Consider the following 16,292-nt stretch of genomic DNA (forward strand, 5'->3'; position numbering starts at 1 on the left):
GCCACAATTACTTCTGTGCAACAACTTTTTTTTTCCTTCTTAAATATTACATCCCAGAGATGCTACCACCATTGCTGCTGGCCTCAGCCCTGGCCAGTGGTGTGTCTATCTTAGAGCCAGCCGGCATTGGCTCTGTTGGACATGGGGGAAGCTTCTAGCAGCTTCTCACAGAAGCCATCCATGTAGCCCCTCCACTACCAGAATCTTGCCATGAAAACCCAATACAACTAAAATTAGTATCACCAAGTGATCCTATTTCCATTTTCCTGCAGTGCTACTTCCAATTTTTGTTCATTATGGAATATAACCTTGCTTATACTCTGAACTGACAATGTCACAATGCAGGCTGATTTATTTATATATATATAAGAATGGAAAAAACAACTCATAGTAGAAAACAGCTGTGCACTTTTAAATGGTCTGCCTGCAATAAATGGATATTCTTTACTTTTCCAGCAAGGCTCACAGCTGTTTGGGAAATGGTGGGATCTCTGGTTTGGGGATCACTACGGGACAGAGCACAGAATGAAGGCTAAAAGTTTGACAGCAGAGAGTTCAGCTCAACCCAGATTCTTGACAGATTTTTGGTAGTGCTCATAGGCAATTTTTGAAACACATTAAAAAAATGACACTTGCTAAATTCACAAGTGATAACCAAGATGCACAAAAACTTTGCAGAACTGCGGGCTGGGCTTCTTTTCAAATTGAGAAAGACATAGGTACCTCCTTATACTCTCATTGCTCTAGTCTGGCCTCAGTTAAACTAACAACAAAACAGAAGACCAGACTGCGAGGAGGGGGCTTTAGCGTCTGAGTAAAATCATCAAAGTAACTAAATTCAGTAGGGTTTGCAGAGTGTGTGTGTTTGTGCGTGTGTGCTGGTTATTTGTTTTTATTTCTCAGTAACAAACACTCACTAGTTTTAATTTATTTTCTCTTTTCTCTTTCCCTACTACTGCTTCTATAGCCCCTCTCAAGTTGTTAAGCTTTTTGCTTTATAACAATTCCAGATTACAAAGACTGGCTGTAAACAACACCATCTAGTTCCTTCTGAGCAGGCAACTGAATACAGTGTAGGAGCAACGGAGGAAAAAATCACTTGAACTGGACTTGTAACTGTTATCGCTGCTATCAATGATCTGATAGGAAGTGCATGGCTGGAAAAATGGAAAAATGCTTCCAATATGTCACACGTCTTGTTAAGCTGCTGACTCCCTTTCTACAAAACCCCTCTTGACAAGTACATCTGCCTTATTGTGTTCACTGTCAGTCTTGGAGAGTGAGAAGGCAGAGAGCATCTTGGTTACATAAATATGCTGTCTGTGCCTAACTAAAGGGGCAGAGGAACTAAATCTCATTAAAGACAATCAAACACTGTATAGGAAAACCCATTACTGGTTAGTCTTTTTTTTGTTAATTTCTATTTAATTTAGGTGCAATTTTTAGTGGACTTACGATATGCTCAAAGCAAAGCAAGAAGGTTCATACATAGGTCTGCACTAATTTAGATAATCACTTTTTAAAAGTGACTTATATGTTGGCCTACTTCGAGAATTCAGTATTAAATTCTTGTGCATGGATAACCACCACCATTTGGTAAGCTTGTTTGAGGGCTCCTAGTGCTAGATCAATGCCACAGAAATGTTGTCCAAGTTATGAGGAATTCACAGCTGGTTAAAATTCCTTTTAGAAATGGTGATGGTCTAATTCTATGAAAGCAGGAGTTATGCCAAGTATCCTCTCTATCCAATCATCTCCAAAAAGGCCAGCACAAAACTGAAGTCTAGATGAGCTCTATATCCTGCGTTTTAGACCTCTTGGCAGTGATGAAGTCATATACATATATATGTGTGTGTGTGTGTGTGTGTGTGTGTGTGTGTTTGTGTGTGCTCTCTACCTAAATTCCACTTGTTCTGCTGGGTGATGTAGTAACACAGGAATTCAATATTAATGATTAGGGACAAGCAGACAGAGAGGAGCAACTAATGGATTGCTAATATATATCCTGGCTTAGTTTGAAGAGGTGTCTTGGGGCTAATATAAAAAAAAAAAAAAAGAAAACTTAAATTAAAATTTAAGCCTGTAAAAGAAAGTTGTGTAAGGCAGCAGAATATATTACCATCCAAAGTAGAGGGAAAAAACCCAAATATTTTTATTACGTATCAATTTAAAAATCTGTGAATCTTGATTCAAATTTAATAGCCCTTATGTCTTAGGTTTGTAACTTTACATCATTTCAGTCTAAATTCTGGTCTATGTAATAGACCAGAGTTATTAATATTTACTATTATTTCTACTCCTCCAACTTTATGACTGGATTTCTCCAAGGCATTCTTCATTTTCACTCCTATCTTCCTCTTCAGTTTGAAAGTATCCGTTCAGGGAATTGGCTGAAAGATAGAAAAACAGACACATAAAAATTGTTTGACTGACGGTAATATTTTATTAATATTCTTTTTTTCCTGGAGGAGATATGGAGGTGAATCAGGAAATGGATGGCATTTTCAGATCATATGAATCAGTACCCGAGAGCTCATCATTTTCACCAAATATCTAACTACTTTTAGGGACTTTAAGTTAGATAGCCCTTATTTAGAACTTACATAATAACTTCTTTAACTGCCTTATCTGTCAGAGACTTTAATGGAAAGAAAGCAGCAATTACTAAAAATCAGCTCACAGATTTATAAATACAAGTGCACATATATTTTTGTTATCTAGCTTTGCTGAAAATATCTTATGCATTCATAAAAATAAACCATTTTGTTTATAAAGAGCCTTAATAATAGAAATGCCATGAGAAATATTATTTTGTTGTCTTTTGATCACAAATATAAACTCATCAGAAGAACGTATAGATCTCAAAAGCCAAGTTTTAGGCTCTCACCTAGCTTTCCCTAATTCATAGATAATATGGAGAACAGTCAGTTTAACCTTCAAATACAGCACATAACACAAGACAGTAATTTAATGGAAAACAGCAAAGTTTGTAACTATTGGCATTTTTTCCCCTATGATTTAAATCAAGTATTGCAATGGTGTCTTTTGCTAAGACAATTAAAATTATGCTCAGTCTGGCCTTGCCCTTTGTCTGCTACTGGGCACACAGCTACAGCCTTTCCTGGCCTGCTTTTTAACAGTGTCCTTCCCTACCAGACCCATCTGAGGACAAGGACGGCAAACTTAAATCCTCTGGGTCATCTGCTTCCCTGGGACGAAGACGTCGTTCCTATTTTTACACATAACAATATCACAGGTGCCTGGTATTTAAATATGGCAGACTCATGGTGATCCAGCCTTGGAAGTTGATGCTGCTCAATGCAGGTGGGAATGATAAGGGCTCGCTCAACTCAAATGAAGCAGGGCAAATACTTTCCTGAATCTCAGTGGGAAAGAAGGAGAAACAGTAATGTAGATCTGATGATTAGGTATTTCAACAATGTCATGTAAGTCAGGTGAATTCAAGACACCAGACTGCACAAACTCTCTGTTCTTTAGCATTGGTTCAGGAAAGGCAGCTTGTTTGTATGCACCATCCTCCTGCCTGGTCTGCTCTGGAAAGGCTTTGGCCACCAGTAGGGTTTCTCCTAAGTAATAAATGATGTGGTTAAAAACACAAAAGTAGGCAATTAACTGTGAGACTTCAAAGTTTTCCTCTGCCTGTTTCTCATGAATTAAACAAAAAATGACTAATGTTTTCAATGGTCTGGAAAAAGCAACATGCAGTGGTAATAAAGACTTTGAACTCTGTGATTGTGAAGCAAGGAAAGTCCTTTCCCTATGATGAAAGCATAACTCAAGGCTCAGTTTTACTGAAGCTAACACCTTCTTCCTTTTCTTTCTTTTTTTTTTTTTCTTTTTAACCCAACTTAAACTTTCAATTTACTGTATCTGACTTTGTTTTTCTAAATGGTGAGAGATGCTTACTATTCAAGATTCTTCGATGGGTAATGTGAAGACAGGCCTTCCCTTACACTGTGACTTTCCCACCTAAACAGATGGAAATCCACCCCCTTCCCTGCTTTCTAACACTCCTTATATCCTGCCACCACAGGAATGAGCTGAAATCTGGCTTTCCACCAAACTGGCCAAAAGCCTGAAGGTGCTGTGCAGCCTTTCCTCTTCCAACTGCAGTACCTTTACTGCTTCCACATGCTGCCATCCCTTAATACGCTGGGCTCTATTTTGTTGGAAGGAGAGATCAAAAATTACTATCAGTGAGAAATACAATGTCAGGAAAATACAAGGCAGAGGAGGAGGATGAGCTCCATACTGGAAGAAAAGTTGGTTGGGATGGACTTGGTCTTCTGAGAGGTTTCTTTTTTTTCCCCTTCCTTAAAACAGACAACAGAGCTTCTCTTGCTGCTTTCTCCCTTGCCTTTAGCATAATATTCCTAGATTATATTAGAATATCTTAAATTATTTTGGATATAGTAACACACTGAGGCTTAGCCTAGGATTGAGACACCACTGTGCAACTTGTGAAGAAACAAAAAAAACCTCAGCGCCTACTTGCAAGGGTACATCTGGGGATTGCATCGCCTAAAATGGCTAGGCTCACTCACTCAACTCATCTGGTTTAACTCTATCATTTAGACACAGCACAGAGTTACATGTAAGATTAAAAATGTTACATTTTGTACCTTTATTTCAAACATGGTTAATCTCACAGGCATTTTCAGACATCTTTGCCCTTGAGCTTCTCAAATAAAATTAAATAAAATTAAGCATTGACATCATTACTGTTCTTCCATGAAACTAGTATTGAGCTATGAAGTGCATGACTTAAAAGCTCTGGGGCTGATATAGAGTCAATATGATTCCAGTGGAATTTTTCTTAGAATGCACTGTATGCCATTAACACAGTATGACATAAAGATATAAAAGTGGTGAGTTTTGATAGGTTTTTTTGCTGGCAGTTGGTTTTGGATACTCAGTGCTTACTTTTCACAGATAAAGTAAGGATGTTTTATTTTTTTCACACAGCACTTGGAAAAATAAATATATCTCCTCTTTAAAAAGAAACTCTAAATGTATTGTACTAGGTGGAGATACATAAAAAGTGTGGAACTTGTTGATGTGAAGAAATATGTCTTAATAATACTCCAAAGAAGTTAACAGATACGTGAATCATCTTATATCTGCACTTACTTTGACGGCAACTTTTAGATGTAAAATGAATTCTTATATTTCTATACAAGTATTTTCTGTATCGGAAGGAAATCACATGAGAAAGTGACCCCAGGCATTACAGTAACTACAGTAGTGGCTTATCAAACTTATTGTTATAAATAAGGAAACATCCTTGACTGTCAGGGTTACATGACTATGAAAAAAAAAAAAAAAAAGTTTGGCCTTTAGTATTTGGGTTGTTTTTTTTAATACCAACAAGTAATCAGAAGGAATGTTCCAAATCCCAGGACTTCATTTTTAACGATAATTTCAAACTTTTGTTAATGTTTCTACTTGAACAAGTTTCTTTCATATTCTAGCCAAAGTAAAATTCTCCCTTGAGCTGGAAGTTTAAAGCAATTTGGATTTGCAGCATTTGGCTTGCTGATAAGTTTTGATGCTAGTTGTTTTAATTAGCTAATTTTTATACGATTACTCTAGCAAGGATCAATTCCATGGTTTTATTTGTTTTAATAAACTCTTACTGCTTTTAGTCTTCTAAATGGAGTTCTTGCTGCGAACAACAAAAGTCAGTTTCTGTCGCAGCTTGTAGTAGAAACGCGCAAATGCTGTCATAAAAGAAAAACACAACTCCGATGGAATTAATTACAATGCACACACGAACAAAAATAACCTCCTGGTTTAATACAGGTGAGCTGACAAAACACAAAGGCATGCGCCGAAATCCCGGTGAGCGCGAAAATGCGAACGCACGTACCTGGGGGAGATGCCTGCGCGCCCCGGCTGCAGCCCCGCATTGCCACGTCTTACTGTCCCACGCACGCCCCGGGACCTTTAGACAGGACTCTCCCAGGGCCTGGAAATGAACTTTTGGGGCTGACACGTCGATCGTGCCATGGGGGGAGGGAGGGGACTGGAGGGGGCGGAGAGGGATTCGCCGGAGGCTCTTACGTGGCGGCAGAAATGTCAGCGCCGGGTCCCCTGCGCAGCGGGGCCGGGGTTGCTGCTGCGGGGCTCCTGTTGCCTACGTGGTTCCACGCCGGCCCCCGCAGACGCGGGGCCGGAACATTGGGGCTGACTGACTGACTGACTGCGGCATGGCGTGTGAGGGGTGAGGAGACCCGGCAGGCGCGCAGCTTGGGAGCTCCCGTGGCGATCCCGTGCCCCTTCCATCCCGGGGCAGTCGCTGGCGCCCGGCTCTCCTTCGCCTCCTCTGTGTGCTGCTCCCCGCTTTTGGTACATTCCCCTGGCCCCGGAGCCCCGGGCAGCGGCGGCGCTGCCCGTGTCCCACCGCCTCCCCTCCCTCCTGCTGTCTCTTGCTGCAGCTCGCCGGGATTTGTTGTGCTTAGTTGTACTGGCGCTGGGGCGCCCCTGCTCAGATCTGATGGTAAAGGAGCAGCCTCAGGTCATGTTTTTGTGAGCTGCGGTGATTAAGGAATAAAAGGGAATAAAAACCCCAAACCCCAAGGACAAATATCTCAACCAGTTGCAACTTCTCAGCTGGCCCGGAGGGGGGAGCGCGGGGGAGGGCAAGGAGTAATGCGGGATCGCCCCAGCCCGGGGCAGCGCCGGCTGCGGGACGAGCCGAGCCGCGCACCGCATCGCCGGGGCCGGGCGGCCGTGGCTGCTCCGCCCCCGCGGCGGGGCGCTGGGTCCGGCCGCCGGGCGAGGCGCGCAGCTGCCGCGCCGCAAACTTGGTGGGAGCGAGCGGAGCCCGGGCGGCTCGGCGGGGCTGCGGCCATGGTGGCGTGAGGCGGCAGCGGGCATCAGCGCGGCGGCGGAGCCCCCGCCCGCCCGCTCGCCCGCGGCAAGCGGCCCACGGCGCCTCCAGGTAACCCCTGCCGGCCCCTCTCCCCTCCTCGCCGGGCTCGGACTGCGGGCGGCGGCGCTTCCGGAGCGCCGCGGGCACTGCGCGTTCCCGGGCGCCCTGTCCGTGACCGGGGACGCCTCGCTGGGCGCCGCGGGGCTTCGCCCCTGTGTCCGCCGGGCGCTCCGGGGGGCTCGGAGGCCGGGAGGGCTGGGGTCCGGGTGGGCGCGGCGGCAGGGTGCCGGCAGGGGGAGCCGGCAGCGCGGCGGAGCGCAGCGGCCGCCGGGCACTGGTGCCGGGGAGCGCTGCCGGCGCTCGGAGCCCGTCTCGGGCATTGCCCGGCCCCACCCCCGAAAGTCCACCGAGCCTTTCAGAGCGGGCGGCCGTTCTCCCCGAAGACGGTGCTGTTTGCTCGGGACCAGAAAAACAGACGGGCAGGCTGCCGCATCTCCAGTGGGGCTGGAACCCGGACCGCGGGTGCTCCGCGCAGCGGGACCCCCGCGCCGCTCTTGCCCTCGGTCGCGCCCGCCGGAGCGTGTTCTCGCCCAGCAGAGTGAGGTGCGTTGCTGTCGCTGAGCCCCGGCTGCGGAGAGGCAGCCGCTGGCTCCGGAACGTTTCGGAGGGGTTTTATCGCACTTCAGCAAGTGAAGTTTGCTCAGGCTCATCTGGTGAGAGAAGTGGCGTGGAAGGCACCGGCAGTTGTGTGAGAAACGTGGGTTTTCAGTGTGATGTTTGCGTAATATGATTTGAATCCCCTATCTTCTTTATTCTCGCTGTTGTTTAACTGGACTGCCTTCGGTCTGTGGCGTGACTGTATTTCGGCACTTTCTGAATTGGGGAGTTTGAGTTTACCATTCTACAACGATGCAGATGGAAACACCTCAGTCCGTTGTATACATCTATCATTCTGTGAGGTTTGCTTACAGATAAATGACAACTGTTAGGGTTTGTTTTATCATTCCAGATGCTGAGTGTACATTGTAGACTGACACAACGATAATCTGCCCGGGATTATTCCTGGGGGGCAGCTGGAGTGGGGGGAGCTGTCAGTGCATCTGTTCCTTCAGCAAACCAGGCTATTGGCAGGAGCAGTCTGTGCATGCAGGCACACGCAGCCTTGTGAAGATGGTTAGAATTTGCAAGATTATAGCTGAGAAAAACATCCTAAAACTAAAACATGTTGTTAAAGTTATAGTGATAGCATGTTCCTGGAGCCCTAAGGTAGTGTGTCTGGAGATCCTACTTTCTGAAAGCTGACAAACCACCCTTGGTTTGAGTTTTGGTGTAAAAGGCTGATGTGATGCTAGCCCAGCTAGAGTGCTGTAAAGTAGATTTTTTTTCATAGTGGAAATTGCAATCAAATCTTACTTCTAGCTGTTTGAGCATCTCCTGGTTGTTATTATATAAGGCTGACTCAGTTCAGTAAAGTTTGACTTAGAATTGTTGAACTTGGTGATGTCATATATATAACACATACTCAATCAAAAGTGTATTGCTGCCTTGAAAGGCTTGTATGGCCTTGGGTACTTTGCTTAGTCTAGAGAAAGGTTTTGGTAGATTTCTGGATTTTGTGCTGTGTTCCCACCTTCCTCTCCAGCAGGTACCAATAATATAACTTTATTACGTTTACTAATGAATTCATCTCATTTTCTTATTTTAATGCTGAACAGCTGCGAGGAGTCCTGCTGAGAGCTAAGGTTTTGCTCTGGAGTGTGGCAGTTTACTTCTCTGTTCGAGAGGTTGTTTTGAACTAAGTAGTGTAAACACTGGCTTCTGAGTTGTACTGCTTATTCCTTGGGATGTTGTAACAGATTTGTTTTGGTTGACAAAGCTGAAGGCATTAATATCTGAAGTGTCTAATTTCTTTTAATCTTTAACTAGTGCTGTTTTCATAAAATACTTACAGGTAGTAGGAGTGCCTGTGCACTTTGTAATGATCCATAAACATGGTTGTAGCATGTTTGTTGCACTCATTTCCTGTTGGGCAGAGATGCAGAGGGTGGTAACTGTGTATCTCTGCTGTTTTCGGAAGAAGGAGTTGTGTGGTCGTTTGTTTTTAACTTTCTTCTCCCCCAGCTACTTAGGGAAACCACGTGGATTCTGACTTCTGTTGATATAGTCTTGCACAGACGCAGGATTTTCAATGAATGAAGTTCATTACTTTTCAGGGAGTAACTGTACACTACAATCTATAAACTGCAGAAATACAACATAAGCCTCCTGCAAATTTTGGCTTTTGTGTTAGAGGTTGTATGCAGGAATTCAGCCAAGGGGAGCAACTGAGCTCCTGGAGGTGAGCAGGAGCAGAGAGACCCATTTCTGCCCTCTGGGCTGCAACAGTTTTATCAGCAGTGTTGGCTGGGTCTGATTTCTGTGCTGTAGGACACGTAAGTGGATAGCTGATAGTACTATCAGTGGATAGTAGGTGTGTACTACCAGTACTATCTGTTGATAGTGGGGAGGAGGGTGTGTGAAATCCGATACTGTGCTACTTCATGTAAAGCAGTATCTAGTAATTGGTTAATATGTTGTGATGATGGACTTCTGAATAGCAGTGAAATACGATTTAGCTTTAGATTTAACATCTGGTTTATAAAATTTTGATACGCTCTTGATGTTTGGTAATGTGTGTTCTGAAGTTACTATGGCTCCTGAGATGAATTGCTATTGCTGTGGCCATAATTATAGGAAGCGGCACTGAGGAGCTTCTCCTTTTCTGTAACATCATTTTATGGAAATGTTTAATGGGCATTCTTGTCAATGCAGAGTTCTCCAAATTATTGTTAATCCGTCTGTTTCTCTTTATTATCATCCTTTTATGCTCTTTGGCATGAGTATACATTCCTATTTGGAAACAGTGTTAAGTTATGGCCTAAATGTTCCTTCTCTCCTAATGAGTTTTGCAAAGCTGTAGCTGATTCAAAAGAATGAGTTGTTGGGGTTTTTTGGTTTGTTTTGTTTTGTTTTTGTCAAACACTATAAACGTTTCTCAAACTGACCCTTTTGAGGTATGTTTGCCAACTATTGGCGGTAGGCTGGATTTCATTTCCAGGCTGCAGCATTGCAGCTGTGACCCGTGAAAGGCAGGTGGCACTCTGCTCTCTGCAGTTCTTACAGACACCTGGGGAACGCCACAGCCCGAGCTGTGCATTTCAGGTACGGTTTGCGTTAAATCTGTTGTTGCTGAAACGGCAAATTGTTTGGTTTTTTTTTTTTTTTTTTTTAAAAAAGGCTGGGGCTTTTATTTTAGTTTTCTTTGTAAATTTGTCCTATGATATATTTAAGAAATTTTCCAGTTTGCATCCAACTATAGCACATTTGCTTAACATTTGTCAGGAAGGTAGCAAATGTAAACCAAGTTAATGATCCCCAAACTGCAGTCTAATTAGTGTCCTCTTGATTTTTTTTTTTGCTAGAATGTATATTACAAACTATGAAGCACTTAAATCTTGTCATTTGGTGGATTTGTTCATGCATCTATTCTCAAATTTATGTTTTCCCTCGGGTACTTTGATGCAATCCAATTGTCTGCTGTGTAGTATCAACTCTTTATCTCCATACATAAATATATTAATAAAATCAATCTCCATTTGGGGAGATTGATTTTGGAAGAAATTTCCTGGTGTCCGAGTATATATTAGAAAGTCAGGCAACTCACAAAAAAGCTGATGTTTGTCAGTGATAGTAGCAGAAAACTGGGGTTGATACACAGTCTGCACCGAGGCCTTTGCAGTGAAACTCTTGAGTTTAACTCAACTGTTGAAACTTATCTTTTCAAATATTATCTTTTCTTTGCCAACAGTTTGAATGACTTGTTCAGAAAGTTTAAATGCTGTGTAGCATGTCAGCTGCGCTATCATTTCCAGACTTATCTCCAATTTGCTTATCTGTGTTATGAAATTTCTTGCGTGACAGCCAGATAACACAGCTTTTCATTCCTTTTCCATTTTTTAAAAAATCAGGATATATCCCTCCACTCCATTATACCTTAGAATTGTTGGATCTTAATTTCTGACAGAACTGGTCAATCTTTTCATGGTTACCAACCTCAGTGATGGAGATTAATTTCGTTTAGGGCACGTTGATTGAGCAGCTCTGAATCTTTGGCGTATGATATTTTGATTTTTTAATCCCTTGCTACATTAATAGCAACATGCATCCATTCAGCAGTATTTTTTTGATTTAGGAGAAGTCTCAGAGAAATTATAACTTAGAAAATGCTGAAATGCAGCCTGTTACTCTCCTCTCTCTGTGTAATACTGGGATACATTATTAGACATTACTAAATACATGTGATGAATGAATTAGAGAACATGTGATGGCTGCAGGATTGGCTTATAATGTGAATTGGGTGGGCTGAAAAAATGGGCCACAAAAAATTGTGAGATCTTCCCATTTCTTTTCTCCACCTCTCTCCAAATTTCAAAATTGAGCTGCTATCTTTGGTGCTGTTGTCCTTCTCTGAATTGCTAGTCTAGTTGGACACCCAGAATGCTATTGAAATGTGGTTTCTGGTTCGACCTAGGTTTAACTGGGAATCAGGAATGCTTAATATAAAATTAACTGTAAGGCCTCTGTAGCTAGGGGGAGAATATTTTAATAATTTTGGGCCCTGTCTTCTGACCCACAGTAATCTTACTGCTGAATCAGTCATTTCTAGTACTGGTGAACTCCACAGACAAAGGCATGTGAATGAGTACTTGTTTGTAATTTTAAAAACTATTAGGCAGTTGTTCTTCACTGTAGTTTCTTCAACATAAAGTCACTTCAGAAATTCCTGTTGCCTTTTTCTTTCACTGTCTGTACATGTTTTTTCACCATCTGTGTCATTTCAGTGACCTGCTTTCACTGGAAGCCCACTAACATTTGCATTGCCAAACCCCCTAGTTATGAAGGGCACCCTGGGAGCATGGCTGAAATGACCTTGTTGTGGGAGAAAATGTGTGGGATGAAATGTTAATGTTGACCCTGTCTGATAGTGACATCGCCAAGTACTTGAGGAAGAACTCCTGGCCATGCCAGTTATAGGTCATGTGTATTGCTTTGTGTCTCTCAAAATCTGGCAGAGTTTTAGGGTTTCTTTACTAAGTCATAGTCAAAGCTGAAGAATGTGAAAAGAGATTATCCACAGTCATTGGGCTGTTACATTACTTGAGTTCAGTTGCTGATGGTCTCTTCTCTTGATGGTCTCACTTGCTTTCTTATTCTGAACTTGCAATAGGGATATATGGTTGTTTTCTTAGTTTTTGTCGTATAAACTGCGTGTGTGTATACCAAATTTTGGCTGCTTCTCATGCTCCAGTGCATGCTTTTCCTTCTTGCTTTTTAAACGTAAGCAATGATACTGAAATGTCTAGGAGACAGTACGAACACAAAATTGCTACTAGTGTCTGATGTTATATTACCCAGTGTTGCACAATGGGACTCCTAGCTTAGCCAAAAGATGGGATTTCAGCTTTGGACAGTTTTCTGATAGTTCCCTTCAAGGCAGATCAACCTGAGGTAGGCCAAGAGCCTGATAATTCTTATGGTCCTCCTCAGTAGCTGTGATGCAGAAGTTGCTAAAGATGATGTTGGTGCTGCTGTTGTGTGTTGTGCTCTTTTTCTGACACTGTAAATCCATGTCCTGGCTCTTGATAAAATACTTCAGAAAGCCCAACCAACCAGAAAACCCCCTTTATTCCTGTCCTCTATTAACAACTTCTCTTTGTGACCTGAAGGCCATGGTATGCTGTGTTTCCCGAAGGCAGGCAGATATAGATGGAGGATGCTGTGCTGTCAGAGAGTGCTGTTGTAGTTTGTTGTCCTCCTTGGCAATTCTGGGACTGTGTCAGTCAGTTGCCTACTGGGTCCTTTTAGTTGTGCCAGCATAGCTATTTGTGTGGAACCACAGTGTAAGGGAACTGATTCTTTTAAACGTTGCCTTTGAAGTACCCATGGCCCCGATCCCAGTAAGGCCCCATAGGTGCTGGTCTCACTGTAACTGCAGGTGTGCATTGACTATTGTCAGGTGAGGAAGGAGGGGAGAGGAGGATTGTGTGTGAAGAATAAAATTCGGATTGGTCCCTCAAATAACATGGAAATGTGTAGGATTTTGCCTGAGTGGTTTAGAGTGTATCCAGACAGCTTTTTGTTATGTCAGCTTTATATCAGGCAGCAAGCTCTGTTGTGGAGGCTGCAAATGGGCTGAGGCACAGCTGTATGCCTGTCTTTACCAGCAGTCTAAACTCGCCTCCTGAGGAGTGAGGTACCTGAGAGGCAACGCCTCCTTGCATTGCCCTTGAGTGTGGCAGAAGTGGGGAAATTCAGGGTAATAACCTGTTAAATACTGAAGTTCAGTCTTCCAGAGCTTGTCTGCCAGACCTTACTCTATTCAAAAATGATCGTGGATTCAGATACATGCTGCTGGAATTGATAGTACAAAGCTGCAAAACCCTTCTACATTTATGTGCCAGGAGCATGAGTTCAGGTGTACAGTTCTAGAGACATGCAAGAGGTGAAGCTGGTGTTTGTGGAAAGAAAAACTTCTCTTGATGCATATGGGTAGAAGTCCTAAAATGCTGCTACCCTGGGCTCTGGAGGCTTGTCTAACTGATGTAATTCTGTTGTAAATCTTGGTCAGAGTTTACAGACTTTCTTGAATTGTCCAAGAAAGTTGCTAGATTTTCCAGTTTATCTTCTTTTGCTTTCCTGAGCGCATAGCGTCAGACTCTTTACCTAAGCATTAGTTAAATCTTTAGTATAGAAGGCAAACCAGTGAAGCCTGGGCATCATCCTTTAATGGCTGGCTACAAAAAAAAAAAAAGATGTAACTAGCAACAACAGGAAAAAGAGAGATCTGGGCTCTAGGGCTGAATTGCTGTTCTTTTTGCCATTGTTGTCTGTTGTTTTAAATTAAATTAATGGTCTGGGTGGAGGAACTTGATTTTTTCCATCAGTATTCTTTCTTTAAGCAAGTTTGCAAGTAGCTTTGATTAGAACATTCTTTTTTTGCTCACTTATCTGTAACTGTCAGGAGAGATTGTTTTGCAAATTTATTTAATCTGAAGGCCAATGAGATCAGTGTTGAATTTTGAAGAAAAATAATCTTGAACTAAACACTTAATTCTTATATTTGAGTCTTTATATTTTTCTCTCAAACCCATAACCATAAAGTGCTCTTAAAATAACTTGAGCAAACATTATTTTTCTTAGAGTACCCCTGTGAACTCATTGCTGGCAATGGCTATCTGCCTCTTGGGAAAAGGACACATTAGTCTTTTTATAGGATGACTGTTGACAAAGCTTGTCCTTCAGCTTCACTTGTAGAGCTGCTGTGTTGTAATTGCTTTTTTTTACCAGAAGGCTAAAAAAAGAACTAGTTTGTTGCAGAGGCATATCACTAATATTTTAATAAATGGAAATATAAAACTTGTTTAACTGGAAATGTAGGGAGCTCTGTTTGTTTGTGGGGAACAATTCATGTGCTTAACTTACCTTTCAGATTTACTGTGAATTCTGTATAAACCAGACCTGATTTCTAATTCCATGTATTTGTTTATTTTTGGGATTTAGCATTTCCCTTAAAAAAGTCATTTAAACAAGAGGTTTGTTTTTTTTTCCCCTGCTAATCTTATCAACCTTGATCTTTTTTATAAGCCCCAAATTTCTAACAATGCCAACACTGAAAATTTTGAAAATGGAATTAAAAGTGAGTGGAGCAGTTGACACCAGGCCTTTTCCCAGCTCTCTGCACAAGCTGACACCTTCAAAGACTTACCTGTAGCCATAGATCTAGTTTAGAGAACCTGATTATAGGTGAAACCTGAGGATCTAGAGATTTCTGGTTTTAACTAGCAGCTTTAGTTTGCTTCTTGCTAAGCTGGGTGCTTGTCTTCTCTTGCCACTTTCTGCATTGTGAAAAGTGTTGCTTTATGGTGTCTGAGTACCTTGTCTCCTTGATTATTTGGTAACTAAAACTTTCTAAGCCTTATAAGAAATTTTGCATGTGTTGAATGTTTTTGCTTCCACATAAAAACTTATTTTCTACAAATCAATCTTCATTTGAAGAATAGTGTTTCTGTGTTTGTATTAGTATCTATAGATAATTGATAATTCGAATGATAGGTCTTCGAAAAAAACTGTCTGTTCCTGAATATCACTTGTGTTGTCTTGTAGGTACTTCTAATGCCATCTTTCATCCCAAAACATTGAGAAAAAACCACAACCTTTGGCTTCATAAGAGCATCTGGGTTTACTTCCATAATTGTATCACTTGTCCTACAAACATTAGGGTTGTGTTAACTAGAGTGCTCATAGGAGCCTTACTTTTGTGACTAAGTTGTAAGGATTTGACTTCACCAGACTTAGTATTATGTTGTTCAGGTTTATGTGTTGTACTGTGACTGAAAGGAGTTTGGAATTGCTCTTGCAGTCAGCTGACTAGGGAGAAAGTGATGAGAAGAAGATCTGGATTCTTCAGCTTTAGCAATGGCAACTGGTATAAAACCTAGTAGTTTCTTCTTCTGAAATGTTTCATATGGCTTCTTTTTGCCAGAGTAGTTCCCAAGATTCACCATTTAAACAGCATTTGGGCTTATAACTGGAGTAGTTATGTTGCAAAATGTGGAATATGTAAAATTTTCTCAAAAAAGAATGTTCATTGATGTTTCATCCTTGTATACTTTCAAGCCTAGTCAACAAGAAGGGAGATTTAATGCATGAAACAGATGGCAGCTAACAGGCAAGCTCTAAGTGATGTCCAGGTGTTAGAAGAACAAATTACTTGTTGGTAGAATCGCCTTGTTAAGGTTTAGGGCTTGACATGCTTCAGTGATCTCAGACTTAGGGGGAGGTTAACAAACCTTGGGAAGAAGGATGTCCACCACTGATAGGGGACACACAGAATGCAGAATTTAAGGGCCACAAAGACATCTGGTGGAACTCCCAAGACAATGAAGAAACTACCAAAGCCAGCTCAGCATCTGTGCTGAAATCAGCTCTGTCTGGGTAAAAGGTAATTCTGGCAGGGGCAGATTGCAACCACCAACTCACAGACCACCAACCCAAGAAACCCAGTGACTCAAAAGAAGAGAAACACTGAGCATGGGACTAATTAGCATGGGAAGCAAGAGAATCATTTACCAATAGAAGATAGAATACTAATTAATAAGAGAATTATGTAACTTGTAGCCAAGGAACACTAAAAAAATCTCTGTTTGCTAAAATGTATAAATAGTAAAAAGTTTTGATGGTGTGCTTGATTTGTGTAGTATCACTGAGCACCCAGGCTTGTGCAGCTCTGAAATAAATAATCAATATCTCTTTTGAGTGTGTAATTATTGGCTTGTTGCACACTGGGTAATGAATCCAG

The 16,292-nt window shown here is 42.0% G+C and overlaps 1 protein-coding gene, 1 long non-coding RNA gene and 1 other non-coding gene across 10 annotated transcripts in view; 1 reads left to right on the plus strand and 2 right to left on the minus strand.

Moving 5' to 3' along the window:
- Positions 1 to 2,128: 2,128 nt before the first annotated feature.
- On the minus strand, positions 2,129 to 6,393 carry LOC104685878. Of its 3 annotated transcripts, none has more exons than XR_751218.3 (3): positions 6,085 to 6,393; positions 5,891 to 6,000; positions 2,129 to 2,390 (listed from the first exon to the last, which is right to left on the minus strand). It is a non-coding gene; the product is annotated as an uncharacterized LOC104685878 (long non-coding RNA). The 3 variants fall into 3 exon arrangements; XR_751217.3 differs by having other exon boundaries at positions 5,891 to 5,989; positions 6,085 to 6,386; XR_751216.3 differs by lacking the exon at positions 6,085 to 6,393 and having other exon boundaries at positions 5,891 to 6,064.
- LOC120409845 lies at positions 2,479 to 2,547 on the minus strand. Its single transcript, XR_005601666.1, has one exon. It is a non-coding gene; the product is annotated as a small nucleolar RNA SNORD123 (small nucleolar RNA).
- Positions 6,394 to 6,863: 470 nt separating the features above from the next.
- SEMA5A (semaphorin 5A) overlaps positions 6,864 to 16,292 on the plus strand; it is a 317,047-nt gene continuing 307,618 nt past the window's right edge. For 4 of the 6 annotated variants that reach the window (XM_039548448.1, XM_039548451.1, XM_039548446.1 and 1 more), the window contains exon 1: positions 7,263 to 7,498. The gene's annotated coding sequence lies outside the window, so the exon portion shown is untranslated. Of the gene's footprint in view, positions 6,965 to 7,262; positions 7,499 to 16,292 lie in introns of those variants that run through there. The other 2 variants (XM_039548447.1, XM_039548450.1) reach the window with 2 other exon arrangements.

The sequence above is a fragment of the Corvus cornix genome, chromosome 2 (assembly GCF_000738735.6).
Source record: "Corvus cornix cornix isolate S_Up_H32 chromosome 2, ASM73873v5, whole genome shotgun sequence".
Taxonomy (NCBI): domain Eukaryota; kingdom Metazoa; phylum Chordata; class Aves; order Passeriformes; family Corvidae; genus Corvus; species Corvus cornix.